Source organism: Coptis chinensis, chromosome 8, assembly GCF_015680905.1.
Source record: "Coptis chinensis isolate HL-2020 chromosome 8, ASM1568090v1, whole genome shotgun sequence".
NCBI lineage: Eukaryota > Viridiplantae > Streptophyta > Magnoliopsida > Ranunculales > Ranunculaceae > Coptis > Coptis chinensis.
This window is the reverse complement of record NC_141463.1, coordinates 73,357,075-73,369,689: the sequence shown is the minus strand read 5'-3', so window position 1 is coordinate 73,369,689 and position 12,615 is coordinate 73,357,075.

Here is a 12,615-nt window from a genome sequence, read left to right as displayed (position 1 = left end):
CGAGCCTCTTGTTTCTCCTGTGCTTCATAATTTTTTAAATCCTCCTAGCAAAGCGGATGCTTGGAAGGACAACCTATTTGACACCTTCATTTTCAGAATTGAGGCAGTCCCTACACACACACAATGAATGAGTTCGATGCTAAAACCACATCCTCATTCAGGTACAAGCCGTCTTTCTAAAACTTATCCATATCTACCATATTCTCCACAACCATTCACTTTTCCACACTTATTTACTAGAACACCCACTCATTCAAAAATGAAAAATAAGGTGCATGATAGGTTACACAATAGGGTTATCCAACTTCGTTTGGATTCCACTAGGTCGCGGTCGTAGGAAATCTTGGTGTTTCATTGTGTTTGGATATGTTTCCTCCGATATTTATTTATGGAATGATCCACAACTATTTGGGTTGTTGATATATGATCAACTGCATGTTCATACATATGTTTTAGATAAAGTCTTGAGTATATCGACTATAGCGACTCAACTTACGTGGTTTGGTGCAATTCCTTTCACTTTAATATATTGGTGAGTGCACCATTAAGGTAACCGGGCCCTCCCTATGGAGTGTGTGTGGCTGTAAGTACGGATCCTAAGTCCACGGTTCACATAGTTCACGTTTTTCCACTCTTGCATGTTTTTCTCGGATTTTTGAGTCATGTTTCTCTATGGTGTGAATTATGTCTTTATTGCTTATTGTTTTTCCTTCTAAAACTAAAATAAAAAAAAAAAAAATAAAATAAACATAGTAATCTATGAAGTCTCGAATCGACTTTAAAAAGACCCATTTGCTAAAACAAATTTTCTAAGCTTCGTTGTAAAAATTTGTTTGGGGGGTGGGTGTTTGTGTTCTGTACTAAAATGTTTTATGTCCCATTATAGTTGCTTAGGCCGTTTTTATTGTATTACGATTCGGATTGACATGATCTATTAATTTAGAGTTCATTCGTTCGCATAACTTACGTCATGCACGCACTTCGAGGCGTTTTCCACTATCTCGTATGTCATCCGAAGTCGGAATAGAGTGTTTTATGGATCATTGGATAGGAAATTCTCTCCTGATCATTTCCATATCTCATTCGCAAAAATCGGACATGTAACGAAGCGGGAATTTTGATTTGAAATTCGCGAAAAAATCGAAACAAATAAAAAATTTCGATTTTGGGCTTGGGCCCAACCCGCGCCCACCCGCGCCCATGGAGAGCGCGCTCGCGCTCTTACCTTCTCACGAACAGTTCATCGCGTTCTTCAACTTCCACCGCCATTAACAAGCTTCAAAACCCTAGCAAATATAAAATTTAAAAAGAAAATCCAATAAACCCACGCCCAAAATCAAATCCTAACCCAAATCTTCTCTACAACCAAACCACCATAACCCCCACCGATTTTAAGCACTAAAAACCACCGAAATTTATAAAAATTGGTTGCTACCGCCACCACTCCACCACCACCACTTTTCTTTAGGTCGGTCAAGTTAATCCACCACCACCACATCATAGTTAGACCCTCACTCCATTCCAAACACTAGATGGCTCAACGCCGAATCATACCGGAGCAAGTTTTCACTGCAGACCATTTCGCGCTGTTTTACGGTGACGAAATGGCTAGTAGAGACTGGAGTAGTCTGTGGTACTCGACCGAAGACTTCTACCACGAAGACTTGGTCCGACGGTTCTACAACACCAGGGAGTTGGAGGAGAGTAGGATTTTTGTGATGGTAAGGAAGAAGAGAAGGGAGTTGACTACGGGCCTGTTGGCTGAGATTCTAGGCATTCCGCCTAGAATCAATCTGGATGCCACTACAGAGCCCCGGTTTGGCGGGTAGAGCCGTTGATGGGCGTTATCGTCATCAATGGGAGTTACAATCCAAACTCCCATTGTAAGCGCCGAGCATCCTCGAGGACCAACCAACGGGCTGATGTTCTGATGGATTGGTCGGAATGTCCTAGGGAAGGTCAAGGTCATTGACATCGGTCCGACTGCCTCCCGTGTTATGGGTACTCGAGCGGAAGTACGATTTACGTATCCCCGGAGTTTTTTCTTGAGCATGATCGGGAGTTTCGGAAGGTCTTTGGCACCTCTCCTGTGCTTATTACTAAGATCATGTCGAAGATGAAGGCAACTCCGGCTTCGAGAGGATTTACATTACCCGCACAAGAACCCGCCGTATCTATAGGGAGTGTGTCCAACAAGTCCGGTTGATAATTTGAGGATAGAGATGAAGAGGATGGTGGAGCTGGGAATGAAGAGGAGGCCGGGGACGCCAGGATGATTCGGAGGAGGATGAGGAGGATGGCACTTGCTTTGATACGGATGCCTTCCGAGGTGTTGGTCCGATCTTTGGCGCATGACTATGCTACATAGGGGGCATCGCGTTCACTCAACACTCTTCAGAGACCTCGGACCGACTCGACAGGCGACCATTCACCACAACCGAGATCCGCACAGGAGGAGGGATGATGAGATGGGAGCAAAGCGGGGCTGAGATAGAAGCCCCCGGCCGCCGATTTAGAGTGGATATGCTAGCCACGCTTCCCACTTTCCCACCGGACTCTGCCTCACCGAGGACACAACTACTAGGCATGGCGTCGTCGGCGAAGGGCGGATCCTTCTTTGGACCTTCGAGCCCCAGGGGAGCCACCACTATTAGAGATCGTGCCCTCCACCACCGGGCGAGGAGTTTAGAGAGGATGAGGAGTGATAGTGGTAGTTATTTTTGTTTTATAAGTTGTTGTTTTATTTATTTTTGTTGTTTTATTGTAATGTAATTTTTATTCTCGTAATTTGAATTTTGTAAGTGAAAGGACCTCGAATCAAAATTTTAATATAAGGGGTTATTTTCAGTTAGTGTGCTTGTTTCATTTTGACCCCACCTTCCCAACTTGTTTGGGGGTGGTTTTATCATTTCAAGTCGTATTTTTATAAAAACCCTAGTGTTAGAATTCATCATGGAGTAAGGTGAAAATATGGTAGTTTAGGCATATCGTGATTGAGAATCATTGTAGGATGAAATCTAGATTAAATAGGTACATTCAGTCATAAAATCCAAATAAGAGATCTTTGGGTTTGAATTAGAACCCAGGAGACGAAGTTGTTTCCGTTTTGAAGTTTGGAAATTTTAGGATTTCAGGAAACCGCCGTAATTAGTTTTGGCAACTTTCCGATCCATTCTAGCAACTTTAAACCTATATAAACTTGATACAATCTATCCTCACAACTCACACTACACCTAAACTCCATCACTCGCCCTTCACACCCGCGATTCCCACGTTTTCGTCTCCATTTTCACAAAATCAAAACTTCGGAGCGCCAAGGCTTCTAGTTGGTAGCGCTCAGCGCCTACAATTCTGTCGGAAAAATTTTCGATACCGCTTCAAGTCAAAAAGCGCTGACCAGCTAAGTTCTTCGGAAATCAAAATACAAAGATGCCATAAGTTGAAGCGCTAACGCCGCTCGACTTCTCTGGACTAGAAATTTTCCGGTTTTTTAGCGTAGTATCCGGATCATTCGCAGCTATTCCAAAGCGTAATTTTGAGATGACATCTCCAATATTGATACGGAACAGTCTTCGAAGATTTGTTCCAAAGCACTACTTACTACGGTGCTTGGTTTCATGCGAGGTGATCACATATGTTGGTGGGAACCTCTTATGGTAAGACCGGCTAAACTTTATTCTCCAAAGACTTGCATCTTATTTTTATAATAACGCATTTTCTTTGAGAGACCGGACGGAGAACAAGTGTTCTCCATCAACATTGACGATGAACCAATGGAGATTACGGGTTCTTGCTAGCATTTGTTCTTGGACTTGCTATGCATTTGAGATACAAGACCCCATGGTGCTATTGGGTCGATAATATGCATGTCTACACTTATGAGTCTTTGCACGCACGAGGCTTATGGGGCAGGCATTTTCCGTATTGAGGACCAAGGGGACTATAACGTTGCCCCTTGGTAGCTTTGTCCATGAACATAGGAACTATTATGTTTTGGATTATGCTAAACATTTTAGGGGAATGGCATTTTTTTACGTGAATGGCGCCACTTGCGCCGTTTTCCTTGCTTTAGCCAATGGACGCCGATTCTATGACCTTCCCGAACTTTGATGTCTAGTTTAGCACGAGCCTATACCATGAGGCATAAGTACCTTCTTATGCCTGTTTTAATTTCACGTATTATGCTATGTTTCTTTTCTGTTTTTGTACACGTTTCACGGATTGGATTAAAAGGTAGACACGTCGCGACCCACCAATAGTATTATTCGATCTTTCCGCGCAATGCCTTGGCATGGGTGGCGGATACAACCTCACCAGGTTGCACCCTACACCCCATCAGACCAAGTGGCACTTAATAGGTTAGCAACCATAGATGATAAATGGCGTGAAGCCCGGCAAATTATCATAGCATGGCAAGGCGCTGAAGGAACCTCACTTCTTTATAGAAGTAGAGGATGACGAAGATGTAATAACAGCGGGAGTGGAGGTAAGTTTTAGTTTCTCAAGTGTAATGCCTTATGTCCCAAGCAATTTAATTAGGTTAACCCCATAATGGGTAGAACTCTTATAGAGTTGTGTCAGTTTTATTTCCTATATTAGTATGCGTTCTAACTTTGTTTTGCGGATGTTCACGAAATTCACGCAGCGTTTCAATGGTATTTTTCCTACCCTCTTTATTTAAATGCTTTGAGGACAAAGCATGCTTTTTGTTTTGGGGGCATAGAAACATGTAATTAAGACATCTGTTAAGATATAGATAGACATAATATGCATTTGTTTTCTAGTTAAAATTTCAAAAATTTAAAATTATAAATAAATAAGTCATGCTATACACTTAGGAATATTGGTATTGTTTCTTTCTCCATGCTTTTAACAATCTAGAAGTCTCACATAGTTTGCAGATCGAATAATTGTTAGAAACTTAGGTTAATCGTAGGTAATAATCTTTGCATCTATCTATAAATATATTACATGAGTATCTCATGATTGTTAGAAGTTTTTGAAATCTAGGCTAGAGTACTTATTCTACAAATCCTGTGAGAATATAGCCTAAAGCCTTATATGAAGTTTTAAACATTTGAGAAATGACACAAGGGAGAAGTAAAATCCGGATAGAGAAATCACACGCCCACTTGCTTGATCACTAAACCATATCCTAAGTGAGAATTTAGGCATTTCTCTTTTGGATCGATATAGCCAGAAATTCAAACCTATGAATTATTTTCCGCTAGTCGCCACTCGAGCCTTTCATTAGCCCTTCCATAAACCACAATTCCTTTACCTGTTACAAAACAAAACAAAAAAAAAAAAAAAAATAAATAAATCAACCTACCCAATTTAGAATAAGTCCGAGAATAGAATGAGTGAAGAAGAAGAAGAGAAAAAACCCGTATAAACAAAAAAAAATTGTTAGTTGCTTCAGAAAATAAAGAAAAGAAGTTTCCATCCAAAGAAAAAAAAAAATAGAAATAAAATAAAAACTCAAAAAAAAAAAAATAGAATAAAAGGGAGTCAAAAGCCAAAAAGAAAAGAAAAAGAAAAAATATGGCTAAGGATGGAAACAAAGTATAGAAGCAAAGAAAATAACAAGGTTTCTCTAAGTTACATAATCTGAAGACTCTATTATCTCGGACTTGTCCTTTTGAATATCCATTTCCTTCCTTCTTAAACCATCTCCTAATCCCCGTAACACCTAATAAAGACCTAGCATTTCAATTAGGAATAGGTTAGTGTGTGATAGTAAGTGGCAGATGTGTTTGATTGACCCCGGGCTTCCTTGTTGTCATGGAGATTGTAAAGGTAAAGTGTGCCCACCGCATTAATCGGAGTAACTAAACTTGAGTGAAAAATCGAGTGTTGTTTCTTGACTATTATTGTGAGAACTACTTAAGGGACGCTTATTCGAAGTTCTAAAACAACCCCGCTAAACATTTGATAGTACTACTCATTGTATATATGTGTATTGTAGATGATTGATTATTATGCATATATTAACTTAGGGTTTTGGTTTGGTTATTCGATGTAATTGCTAGAGAGATGTATAGATAGTTGAAAGCATGAATAAGGAAACAATAGTTTTATTTTTCTTAGTCGTTGAAGTATAGATGAAGTTTGTGAGTACCTTCATCGAAAACTCTCCACGAGGCTATAACTCGTCCACTAGGGAATTCCTAGTGGTTTAAGGCCTTGTTGCATATGGTCAATGCAATCGCGACTCAAATTAAACGAGTAGTTAGAATTCCATTTTTGGTCACTTATTATAATTTTCATATTTGCTTGAGGACAAGCAAAATCTTTGTTTTGGGGTGGTTTGATAAGAGCCCAAAACTGTAGTTTTAACCCCTTAATAATCATCTTGTTAGACCAATTATGTGAATAATAAGTAAGAGTTAACACCGACACAGCGTTTTTATGCATTTCGGGCTTCAAAGTCCATTATGTGCTAAATGTACCACTTTTTAGCGAGATGAGGAGCAAAAGTCGTGAGAACTTCGAAAGCCGTATCTTTGGACTCAGACCTTGGAATTGGGCATACCTTATGTCAAAACGACCGCTCGGAAAGAGCTTTGTAATGGTCCAAGCCTTGACCCAATCAGAGGAGCAGAAGTGGACGAAAAGTCTGTGGAAGTCAACTGCAGCTGAAGAGGCCTTTTGGATTCGAAAGATTGGGTTTTGGGCCCGATTCTCGCCCAACCCATGGCTCCAAGCCCATGCACGAATTTTGGATCTGGATGTATAAAAACAAAAGCTTAGCTCTTCATTAATGGTAGCTAGTTAGACCTAAATTAAGATATAGAATTATAGATCTAGTTTTATTAATTAAATTAAGTTTTAGTTCCATTTAAATTCTTGTTTTAGATTAAATCTCTGAATCATTGTTCTTGATTGATTAGATAAATAAAGTAGTATTCTTTATCCATTTCGATTTTGTCAATTCCAATTCTAGATCTAATTTCAATTCATGTCCTTAGTTCAATTTAGTCATTAAATTAGATTTCATTATTGTTCAATTAAATAAATTTCAATGCTTTATATTATGTTTAGTTTTAATATAAATGGAAATGATTGCGGAATGATTCAAGGCTAAACCTCCATTAGAGGGGGTTGTGAAGCCTTGATGAAAGCTTGATTCCGATTATCGTAGAGAGTCGTCGTATTTTCTATTCCACTCTAGAAATGATTAGTTCACCATGAGAATGGGTTTAATTGTTCACATGCTAGTTATGATTGGTAGAAATGTCATGTATAATTAGAGATTAGGAATAACCAATTGTTCTGCGAAGCAGTTCAATTCGGATTACGACGATTCGTCGTTAGTGGATTAAGTTGAGTCAAGGTGGAATCAATCCCCCTCTAACTCCTTATCATAGAATCAACGTAGCATTCCCTTAGTATTCCGATAACCGACTAGTTGCATCTTGTGGGTAGTTGCATCGTAGTATAATTCCCTTCGTAAAACTCTCATAGACTTAAAAACGACTAGTTAGATTAGAAAAAATCCATGCTAGAGCACTAGGAGTGGAACGAACTTATCTACTCCACTATATCTCATAGGATTGAGAGTAGAATTCTTTGATAATCAACCACGTAAAAGGAAAAGTTTAGTTTACTTACGTTGTGGAACCATAGTTCATTTCGTAGGTAGACTATTCATTTCACTCTTATCAAAGGACGTACATGTCCGATATTCACATCAAAACAGAGGCGGCAAGGGGTGATTTGCATTGTATACAAAGAGAGCTGCAGTTGAACCCGCTGGATGGCCAGCTATGTGTAAAGGAAAAGGGAGCCAGAGATCGCTTATGTAACCTTATCGAGATGGAGTATATAGAATTGAAAGCGAAGGCAGACAATGACTGGCTCGACTATGCAGATAAAGGAAATGCTTTCTTTCATCAGGCTATCAAGGAAAGGAAGAATAGAAACAACATCCGGGTCATTTTCGGACATGAATGGGGTAAAGCATGAAGGAGTTGCTCAAGTTTCAAATGCTTTCATATCCTTTTATCAAGAGCTGATTGGAGTCTCTTCTCTTTTATTTTGCTCTGAAGAGATCTTTGGATAGGATACAGTGAGGGAAGTTATTGATCAAGGGACTGGCTGAGATCTCTCGAAGACATAACCGATGAAGAGATCAAGAAAGCTCTTTTCTCTATGGAGGATTCAAAAGCTCGGGCCGGATGGGTATACAACCTTTTCTTCAAGCATTCATGGGACATAGTGGGAGGTGATTTCTTATATGCCATTCAGTCCATATTCGGGATTAACAAAGTACATAAAGGTACAAATGCCACTTTCCTTTGTTTAATTCCAAAGAAACCTATTGTATCCAAGGTTGATGAATATAGGCCTATAGCATGTTGTAATGTCACTTACAAGTGTATTGCCAAGGCTCTTAGTAAGTAAAGGATGAAGCCTCATATGGATCGATGGATTGAGCTTAATCACCGGCCTTTGTCCCGGCGGGATATACAAGATAACCTTCTTCTCGCTCATGAGCTCCTCAGAGGATATGCTAGAAAGCATGGACCAAAGAGATGTACTATCAAAGTAGATATTCAGAAAGCTTACGATACTGTCAGTTGGGATCCATGCTCCTTGTTCTTAAAAAGTTCAAGTTTCCTCCAAAGTTTATCATATGGCTATCTATGTGCTTCAAGTCCCCACTCTACTCTATCTTGATCAATGGAAGCCCACATGGATTCTTTGAAGGAAAAAGAGGGTTAAGGCAAGGCGACCCTCTGTCCCCCTATCTCTTTGTGCTGATTATGGAACTACTGGGTGGTCTGTTAAAGTAAGGTCTCTCCTCCAAAAGTTTTGGCCCTCGCTCAAGATGCAAAAGGCTTGCTATAACTCATTTGAGTTTTGCAGATGATGTTCTCCTCTTCTGTAAAAGGGAAGAGAAGTCTATCCTAGCGGTCAAAGACTATATTGATCAATTTTCATCTCTTTCAGGGCTCCAGATCAACATTATGAAAACATCTATCCTTACTGGAAGCATGACAAAAGATGATAGATTAGCCCTAGCAGGGTTACTGGGTATTCAGTTAGTTGCTCCCCCTATCAAGTATTTAGGCCTGCCTCTCACAGCTTCGAGAATCAATGCAAAGGATTGTCTTCCACTGATTGAAAGACTCACTGTTAGAATATCAAATTGGAAGAATAGAGCCTTGTCCTATGCAGGCAGATTGCAGCTCATACAGTCAATTCTTTCGTCTTTTCACATCTATTGGGCTAAGACGTTCATTCTCCCAGTGCGTGTGCTTGACAAGGTGGCTAAGATATGCAACAGGTTTTTATGGAGTGGAGTCTCGATGTAAGCAAAAATGCATAAAGCAAGTCATGCAACTCGAGGTGCGCATAAAAAGGAGGTGGGTTGAGCATCATTGATCCTAGAGTGTGGAATAAAGCTTACCATCGTGGGCTTGTGTTCAAGGTGGTGAGTAAAGAAGAGACTTTGTGGGCCGAAATGGACGTGGGAATATCACATTGGAAACAAACATTTACGGGTCTATGAAGATTCCCCCAGATCGCTTCGTGGGTTTGGCGTAGTATTCTCAAGCATAGAAAGATTGCGGAAAATATAAAGTGCTTGATCACAAATGGTGAAAATACAAGTCTGTGGCATGACCCGTGGATTTCGTCAAAGCTTCTGATCCATAATTCTCAAGCTAGAAATATGCTCCAGGTGCCTGATGATGCAAAGGTGAGTCTCCTTATTACAAATGGCGAATGGAATGGGCTGGTTAATCTCCTTCAAGACAGTGAACTAAAGACGAGTATATTGCAAACCTCTATCAATGTAAATCTTGAGAAGGATGTGGTAGTCTGGAGCCCAGCTAGCAATGGAAAGTTCTCCACCAAATCTGCGTATGTGGCTATAAAAAAATATGAGACAAAGAGTTGCATGGTATAAACTGGTCTGGGGGAAGTATGTTGTACCGAAGCACTCTTTCATTGCATGGAAGCTCTTTGCAGGGTGCTTGGCTACACAAGATCGGTTAATCCACAGGAAGATTATCACTCAATCTAGGTGCTGCCTCTGTGAAACCCAAGCTGAAAACTCTAAGCACCTTTTCTTTGACTGCGACTTCTCCCGAAAGGTATGGTCTGCGGTGAAAACAAGACTGGGGCTAGGCGCTGTAGTGCAAGAGTCAACTTTTGAATGGTATCTTCTCCTGTGAGTTACTTGATCAAACTCTACTGCCAGTGAGATAATTCGGACACTGACTTGCGCTACGGTATATGGGATCTGGAATGAAAGAAACTGCCGAAAGTTTAAAAGCAAGACCCACACAGATGAAGCGATCAGCAAAGATATAGTAAATAGGATGAGAACTTACTTACAAAGGGTGATAAAAGAAGCTGATGATTCTGCGGAAACCAAAAATATGATGAATGCTCTTGGGATTGAGCTCTTGGTTAGGCAGAAAAAGCCGATACAAGGACAGTGGGTTAAACCACCAGCTGACATGATAAAGATTAACTTAGATGGAGCTATGAATGTTGCTGGCGCAGGATATGGGGGAGTGCTGAGAAACCATAAGGGATCACCTTTGATCGTGTTCATGGGCAATACCAACCTCAGGTCTGTGATTATACAGGAGTTAAAAGGGATCGAAGCAGGGCTGTTAGCAGCTTGCTACATGAACTATAAAAGGATCATGCTGGAGTCGGACTCTTTGCGAGCAGTAAGTGTGATTAATAGAAAGGAGGACTGTCCTTGGTATTGTTGGGACCTAGTAGAGTCTATTAGGAAAAGCATGCGTCTCTTAGAGACAGTGGTTGTAACCCATGTGTACAGGGAGATGAATAGGGTTGCCGACTGGCTGGCTAAGTCTAGTACAGTAAGGGATCGTATAAATCCTTGTGTGAGGCTAGGTACTGTTTTTAGCACTCCACCACTTGTTTATGAGCTTTTTGTAATAGTGGAGGAGGATGCAAGAGGTATGATGTATCAAAGAGTTTAAGCTAATACAGGTTGGGGTCTGCCTAACCCCTAACTGTTTCACAAAAAAAAAAAAAAAGTTTTATGATTCTACAAGTGAAAAAGAGAGTTTTGTAGAATATTAGAGAAAAATGGGTAAAACAGAGCAATTCAGAGCATTAAGGATCACATGGGAAGCCCGTTAACAATCATGGAGAAGGCCAAGAAATTGAAGCTATTAAAGATGTGACTTGGACCTATTTTAAAGCATATTTGGAAGCCCAAGGCCAAAAGATTCGTTGCTTGGACCAAAGCCTGCAAAAGAGGAAATAAGGATGGAGCAAAAGAGGAAAAATAGAGTCACTCGTCTGAGACGCATGGATCGTGCGTCCAGACGCATGAAATGACAATGTAGCCAATTCCTTCTCAGTTTTGAAGATGAAGTTGGACTCTAAAAGAAGTTGATTTATATTAGGAAACAAATGGCGGTTTGAAATGCTTCTAGAACTCATTGTAACCCCTATAAATAGAGGACCTAAGTGCCTCATGTAATTTGCCAATTCACTTATACTCTTGTCTCCAGAACTTGAGGCAGAGAGAGATTAATATTAAAAGATTTGGTTTTAACTAGCCGAGTCTTAATAAATTAGTCTTTCTAGTCTTATGTTCTTCGACTCTTCTTCTTCTCGTTCTTCGTGTTCTTCCTTCTTTATGGAACGCTAATTTTCTCCTTCAAGGGAGAAGATGAAGCCGATACTTAGGATTTGATGATTCTTTTGGCTCATGGTATTCTCCAATCAGGTTAGTTCTTTATGTTTTTAGTTATTAGTTCCATTGCCCAGACTTGGGGATGGAAGTATAGATTAAGGTTTTTATTTATTACAATCGAATATCATGCTAGTTTAGGATTTTATTTATTGCAATTGAATATTTGCTAGTAACATGCTTTTATTTATTGCAATTGAATATAATGCTAGAATAAGGTTTTATTTATTATAATTGAATATTATACTATTATTCTCTACTTTTCTTCTAGTTGTGTAGTGTTTTAGAGTAAGAGAAGTATTCCTTGTGTTTGCCTTAGATGGTGATTCATTGAATAGCTGCCCAAGCTCACATAAAAGGAAAGAAGATACTAATAGCATAAACATAGGAACAACCTTAAGTAGAGTTATTCGTTAACGATGTTTTGTCCAAGAGGGCATCGACACTCACTCGATTGCCTAATTGTAGTTTACTTGTGAGAACAACCATGAAGCAAAAGGTCACAAATCAAATGTATTGGTGGATTCTAATCTTTTGAATTCCCTCTTTTATAAATTCTTAATAGTTTAGTTAGTTTAGTTTAGTTTAGCATTAGAATCTAAAATATCTATAATCATAGTTTTTAATCTCTCAAACCCCCTTTCGTCCTGTCCTTCATATAACATACACTTAAAAGTGGAACGATACCCTACTCATCCTTTATTTATTGAGGAATAATTAGGTTTTGATACATTTCTATTTTGTTCAACGACCATCATCTATCTACATCATCCATATACCATCACAATAAAACACAAAAAGAGACGAGGCCAGAGGGTAGAGAGAGAAAGTGAGAAAGAAGAAGTCGACAGGGTTTTGAGAAAATAATGTAGCCGAGAGAGAGAGAGTTCCAGCTCTCATCAGATTAGGTTGAGAGAGTGAGT